The following is a 7,535-nucleotide window of genomic DNA, read 5'->3' on the forward strand; positions in this document are numbered from 1 at the left end:
GCAAAGGGCTTGGGAGGATAGAGTGGAGAAAAGGAAGGACCTAGGTGGACCTGAAAGTCCCAGGAGGGGAGGCCAGGGAAGGGAACCAGAGATGAAGGCTAGAAATGGGAAGCGGGGACAGAAGGCAGAATGGGAAGTCAGGAAGGGAAGTCCGAGCCGGGTAGCAGGTGAAGAGGGCAATGGGAAGAACAAGGAGGGGGAGGGAAGGGGGGCCTTGTCTTGGCTCCCTGGTCGCAGAGGCAGGACCCCACCAGACTCTTTCCCTTCATTTCCCACCTTGGCAAACAGGATGAAGAGGCTGCCTACAGCATCTCTTATTCTGGCTGGGTTCAGGTCCTCTCCCACCCACCCACCTGGCCAAGCCAAGCCCGTGAGCTCCATCCTTCACTGCAGTGACTTGAGAGGACTGGCCTGTGTGCAACTGTGCCTCCTACAGGTCCCCTGTATTTCTCTGGTGATTGCCCAAAATCTCTAGGGCATAGCGTGGCCCTGGCCTCATTGTGCCTTGGCTCCTACGTCTGCCCTTCTAAAAGCAGGTATCCAGCCAGGGAAGAGCACACTGGAAGGATTTCCCTGGGTTCCACTGTAGGCAGAAAACTCCTATCTGACTTGGGATAGCTCTCTACATCCCACTTCCCCATGATCCCCAGGTCTGCATGGCTGTCCCATGTGCCCAGCTTTGAGGTGCCTGCAGGATAGCACTTCAAACCCAACACTTTTTACAGGGAGATCCCTGTGAATAAAGGGGGCTGAGAAGGAGGAGACAGAGTGGTATAAGGAATGGGGGGGGTATTTCCTGCTTCCTGTGGCTAACCTGGACAGGGGTTGAGGCCTAGGTTCTTCCCACATGCCTCTGGAGCCACCATGGCTATTGTGCTACCCCCAGAGAAGTGTTCCACAAAAGGTACATCTAACCCATAGCTCCTGGTACTGTGCACATGACCTTCTACAGAAGTTTGGTCTTTGCAGATGTGAGCTGAAGTTTACCTGCGGTGAAGAGTCTGTAGATACAAACTCATTAGAACGTCTCGGTTGTGGAAGTTGAAAGATGTTATAGGTCCAGAGCCTGACTGTCTTCGGCTATCTTTAGCACCCCTAATAGCACCCCATTTAGTGCCCACTTCTATTGTCTGACCAACATCCATCTACCAGGCAAACTTTCAGACCATTCTCAGCAGATCCTAAGCTTCTACCAACTCGAAAGCCAAAAATGTCATCAGATAGCTTCTGAGGCCTATAGCAGAGGTTCCCCACGCGGTTGTAACCTACCTACCTGGTCTTTCCACCAATGTGTTTGATAATTGCCTTGACTTATTATTGTCATTTGTTCTGTGACTACAAAGGTTATTGTAACTATGGCCACAGTGGGGCATATCCTTTGGAACCTCATTAGCCACAGCCATTCATATTCTGCTCAGTATAAACTAAACTGCCTCTTACTGCTTTTGGTGCAAGAGCACTGTCTCGTGTGGCTGCAGTGTAATTGGGCTATGCTGAGCCGTTGCAGGGAGTAGGATGGGCTCTTCACCCAAGGTGGGTGTGGACTGGAGGTAGGTCCCTCAGAGGTCGCAGAGGTAGGAAGGCTCTTCCTTGTAGCCTGTCTGACTTGGGCAGGCAGGGACTTCTTGGGTCTGTTCTAGGTGTGTGGTAGCATCTTTGTGGCCTCCCTCACCTGGTGTGCTGGTTAGGTTTTTTTTTTTTTTTTTCTGTCAACTTGACATAAGCTATAGTTATGTGGGAGGAGGGACCCTTGACTGAGAAAACGCCTACATCAGATGCCCTATAGGCAAGCCTGTGGGACATTTTCTTGATTAACAATGGATGTGGGAGGGTGCAGCCCACTGTAGGCAGTAGCACCCCTGAGCAGGTGGTCCTAAGTTCTATAAGAAAATCATGGCAGAGTAAGCCATGAGGAGCAAGCTAGTAAGCAGCATTCCTCTATGGACTTTGCTTCAGTTCCTGCCTTGAGTTCCTGACCTGGCTTCCCTTCATGATGGGCTGTAAGCTGCAAACTGAAATAAACCCTTTCCGTTCCAAGTTGCTTTGGGCCATGATGTTTATCACTGCATCAGAAAGCAGACTAGGACACCAGGGCTTTTTCACCTTGGGCCTCCAGACCAAGATTGGCTTGTCACCCCGACTTCCCAGTATATGACCCTGTATGAAGGGAGCCTCCATGGGTCAATGTATGGCCACAGGCCTCCTCCCTTGTATCTGGTTCCTGTAGCCAGGCTCAGCTCCTTGGTTCCGTGGGTCCCCCATGGCCCATCCTACCCCAGTTATGGGAAATGTAAATCTCCCCACCCACAGCAGGAGCTCACACCCAGGGCCCATGGAGGACAGAATTTGAATAAACCTTTCCAGTCCCAGAAACATTCTATAGTTTTCCTGTGGGACTCTTAATGGGGTCACAGGCATGCCCCTGTGTGCTGGAACAAGGACCACAAGCTGGGAGGCCTGATTTAACTGAGGTCCACTCCTGAAGTGTTAGGGACAGGAACCCAAAACCCAGGCATGGACAAGCTGTGGCCTTCCCCAGGGCTCTGAGGACATCTTCCCTGGTCTCCCGGGGGCTCTAGGCGTCTTTCGGTTTGTGACCACATGCTCCCAGACCCTGCCTCTGTGGTCACATAATTGTGCCCGTGCACATCTGTTCTCTCCTCTTCCATGAAGGACTCCATCACTGGGCCAGGGTCCCTACTTATCCTCTATCTCATCTACAAAGACCCTGCTTCCAGACAAAACTGCTGTCTGAGGGTCTATGTGGGCACCATGCCCCACTATTGGAAACAAAGTTTCTTCAGCCACACCTGGACATGGGCTATGCAGCAAGGGAGGTGACTCAAGCTATATATGTCCTTTGGCTTGGGTATGGGAGCCATGTGTATTCCCAGTCTTTGGGTTGCAAATGGGAACGCCAACTCTTTGCCTTACTTAGTCCCTGGTAGGAAGGTCATGGACAGCCTCATTTGAGCCAGGAGAGAAGTTCTCTGGGGCGTCCTGGGTGTTTCTATCTCAAGGACTAGTCTCTCTAGAGAATGTCTTTCAATATGGGGCTCAACAATGCACACCCACCCGTGGGCAGTTAACCAGGTCATCTTGTCTTACTTCAGGGTAGACTGCATGGGTGGTCTGGACCCCTGGATGCCATGGGAGGTAGATGCAACTCTCAAGAACTGCAAGCACTTGCTCTCCCCACCAGGCTGGTGTGGAGGAGCATCTGGGCATGTGCCAAGGACCAGGCAAATGTGGCCACCAAGAGGGAAGGCATGCAAATAGGATTTGCATGTGCAGGTGTCCAGGTCTTAAACACCCCTCTTTATTGGTGGTTTTTTGGGGGGCGGGGTGGAATTGGACTGCATGACCCTGGACATTATTCTATGCCAAATTCTGAGAAGCAAAAACCAGACATTTAATCCCAGGGCAGTGGAGACCCTAGAGTCTCTTGCTAGCTGAGGTGTTCATAGAAACAGCCTGAACTAAACATACTTCTCACCCCTAATATGGAAAGCACCCAGGGCAAGACGAGGGCTGGCACCCAGACCTTGGGGTCCTAACTCTATTTGTCTCCAAACTCTCTGTGCCAGCTTCCAGTGATGTGTGGGTATAACCACAATGATAAGAAGGTGCAGAAAGGTTACTACAAGAAGGCAGGAAATAGCATAGCACCTCTCATCCCCTCAGCAAGGACACCTGGCATTCCCAAGAGAGCAGGACATGGACACAGCTATGAGGAGCTGGCTTCTTCTCTCTGCTTCCCCTCATACCCAGCCTCTGAGCCCTGCCTGACTTTCTGGCAGATGTAATCCCTAAGTCTGAGGCTCACAGTTTGGACTGCCCTTCACCCAGATCCTCCCAAACAATGGGTAGCCCCTTCCCTTGCCCACGGTAGACATGCTTTTCTAATGCTACAGGAAAGAGGGGCTCCATCCCTGATAGAGCTGAGGAAAAGAGAGCACGAGGTGCAAGTGTGGATAGAACAAGATAGAACAAAGCTCCTGCTTGTCCTTCCTACCTGCCCCACAGAAGAGCTGAGCTCTTCTCTGGCCCCACTCCCTCTGCAAGCTGGCCCTGGGGTGAGCTTACCTGCCTGTTCCTTCCAGACTCCTGGTATGTGGCTGCTGGTGCTGACCGATGGAGCCACTCACCTACTGCAGGCTGTGTCCCCCTTTGCTCCCCCCACATACCACACCTGACACTTGGTAGCCAATGGCATCCCAGAAGGCTGGGTGTGAGTGAAGATAGGGTGCCACCCAGCCATCAAGGAAGGATTGGTGCCATTGGTTTGAGAGCACATCCAAGCTGGCAAGGAAGCTGTACTCACTGCTAAGAGGGCATGGATGATACGTGGGTCCTGTCCCTTCCCTCCATGGGCTCAGCCTGCTGTGGGCAATGAGGTCTGAGTGACCATACTCTAACATGAGGTCAGAAGATAATTCTGCCTCAGCCTCACCAAGCCGCAGTTTCTCTAGTTGAGGAAACAAGGACTGTGTTAAAACTATGTGACCCATGCAAGGATGTACAGCAAGCTGTCCCAAGGAGGACAGGCAGGCAGATGAATGTAGTAGGAAGGGCTGCTTGTTGGTTCCTGGCTGTTCAGCCCTGAAATAATCACACAGAAACTACATTATTTAAATCACTGCTTGGCCCATTAGCTCTAGCTTCTTATCGGCTAACTTGTACATATTAATTTAACCCATTTTTATTAATCTGTGTATTGCCATGTGGAGTGGCTTACTGGGTAAAGTTCCCAGCATCCTGGTGGAGGTTCCATGGCTTCTCTCTGACTCCACCTCCTTTCTCCCAGCATTCTGTTTAGTTTTCCTCGCCTAGTTACTTCCCTATAGCTCTGCTATAGGCCCAAAGCAGTTCCTTTATTCATTAATGGTAATCACAGTATACAGTGAGAAATCCCACATCAGATGAACTGTTCCCCCAGATCCCAGGAGGTCTGGAGATGTCTGCCCTGCTCTGTGGTGTGCCATCCTCCTGGGGAATCCCACGGTGTGGGTGAGCTGAGTAATGTCTATTTAGCAGTCAGTAAGTACCTGGGGTGCTGCGTGAGGACTGCCTCTACATCAGGGCTCAAGACCGGTGCCCGGAGGGATAGATCAGGCTTTCTGCGGCTGTGAGGCTGGCTGCTCTCCTGTTGATCCATCCAATTCATTCACCACTTTGAGTCTCAGTTTCTCTGCCTGTAGACAGATCCTTGAACCCAGTTTCCTGGAGGCTGTGGGTAACTGGGGAGGAAGGACTCTCCAGATAGCTTCTGACAGTGTTTCCATGAGCCCTTCCTTCACAGATTCCCCAACGTGGCACTTGTTTGCCATTAGCCCCAGGGGTAGGGGTTAGGGGCTGGTCAGCAGCCAAGGACCCAACATTAACCACCAGAGGGCGCCAGGACCATAGTCAGAAACAGGAGAGGGGGCTCTTGGCTTTGCCTTGAGTTACTTGCCCATTTGGATGGGTATGTTACCAAGCATGCCTATAGTGTTATCCTGACACAAGCCAGCTTCACTTGAGGTCCTTCTGGAATTACAGGGTGGTCTGGGGCCAGAGGCTCAGAACTAGCTCCAGACACTTGGTCTCTGCAGGGCAGGAATCACAAGCTCTCAGGTCTGGAAAACTAGAGGGTCCAGTTCGGAAGGAGGGGACATCTTGTGGGCCTAGGTGGAAGGGCCAGACCTCAGCCTTGGACAAGACCTAAGTTCATTGGATTCTGGAGATACAGCCTAAGTTCATGCCTAACCCAGCAACCCAGGGCATGGCCTCCCTGTGGCTCCCACTATATCTGAGGTGTATGGAGAACAGGAATCCTTCCACAACCCATTCCTTCCACAGTCCTTCCACCATTTGGTGCTGTCCTCTTACCTCCATCTTTTGGACAATTGAAGGGTTGCCGTAAACATTCCCTAGCCGATCCCAGGCAAATGACATATTGTGGTTCTCCTTACCCACAACCTCCCTGGCCCCAATTATCCTAATAATCAAACGCAAAGAGGCCCTGGCGCTTTTGCTTCTGATGCTTTGAGACACAGTGGAGTATCCCCTACAGGCTCGTTGTCGCCACAGGCTTCCTCATCCTTCAGAGACCCCGTCACCCAGGACCACACCAGCACAGAACACCTCCCTTGCAGCTCTCCTCCCAGGCACCCTGGCGATATTGCTCAGTGTTGCCTTGCCGTCGGAAATGATCTTTTGCTTCCTCATTTGTCCTTCAGCAGCTTCTTCCCCCATAGGACTGTGGGACACTGGGCGGTCACAGTCAGCCCCAAGTGCAGAACATGACTGCATGCAGACCATGTGCTCAAAGGCTACTGTGTGTAGACAAGTGCGTGCCTGGGCATGTGCACACACATGAACCCCACGGAGGCCTAGATGGGGTCTGGGGAGGCAGCCGCTTAACGGGAAACAGCTTCCCAGCTATTCCAGGACTCTGGGCAGATAGACATGAGGCAAGGCTCCGCTGCCTTCCATGCTCCCACTGTGACCGCTGTGACAAGGGGAAGGAGAATTAGGGTGCCGTGGGGGAGAGACTTCCAAATTGCCCTCAAAAGCTGCTTCCCCACATTGGCCACTATGGCTTAGCTGGTAGCTAACTGTCTCTGTCTCTCTTGTGGTTGTTGTGGCTGGTGCCAGGAGGATACTTCCTCTTGGGCGAGGCTGTGTCCCAGAGGGCAAGTCTTCAGCAAGGGCGGCTCCCACCCCAGTTTGTGTCCCCAAGGTAGAGCAGTTTTTCTCCCCTCTAACTGTAACAGCCTCACTAACTGCCTGCCATACCCCCTGCTTAAAAGCCAAGTCTGGCATCCATGAAAACCAGTGTTCTTACACAGCCTGAGCTATCTCTGAGGCTGACACTTAGATGTAGGCTGAGGAAGAAGAGGCCAAAGTCTGGCAGGCCTCCTAGCCTTCCCAGCCTGCAGAACTCTGCATCCAAAGGTCCCCAACATACTTTCGGGAGGGAAACCAGCTCCCAGTACCAACTCCTGGCCCAGTGCCTTGCCCCACCTTGCTTCTAGACAGCCCTGTCTCAAGCTCTCTGACTGCCCTCTGTGGAGCAGAACCTCTCTGCTGCCCCAGAAGTTCTGCAGCTCTCTCTGGGACTTAGGGCACCTAGAACTCTCCTTCCCGCATCAGATCTAAGGCTGCCTATGTGGAACTCATGATCTTAGTACCTTCTTGGCACAGGATTTTTGTCCAGTTTGCTGGACTCTGGTCTTTGGTCTCTAACCCGGAGACAGGGTCTGGGAAGGTAAGGACAGAGGGGAGCAGGCCTTAGGCTTGAGTTCTGTCTTATCAGTTTGACCCTGATCTTGTCCCTATAACACAGATGTAGACCAAGGCCAGAGGAGATGAGGGTCCACAAGCTCAGGGCTCCTGCCAGGCCTCATGATCCCTGACCCCTCTCCTCCTGCCACCTGGAGGCAGGCCCAGCCCTTACAAGAGCTTGTCAGTCACTCAGCAGAGCTCCAAGTACAGAACAGTACAAAGGGGTTGCTGGCCAACCAGAGCAAGCCCCAGTTATGGAAGCTGAT

Source organism: Alexandromys fortis, unplaced genomic scaffold (assembly GCF_014885135.2).
Source record: "Alexandromys fortis isolate MF-2015 unplaced genomic scaffold, M_Fortis_MF-2015_v1.1 scaffold_3, whole genome shotgun sequence".
Classification (NCBI taxonomy): domain Eukaryota; kingdom Metazoa; phylum Chordata; class Mammalia; order Rodentia; family Cricetidae; genus Alexandromys; species Alexandromys fortis.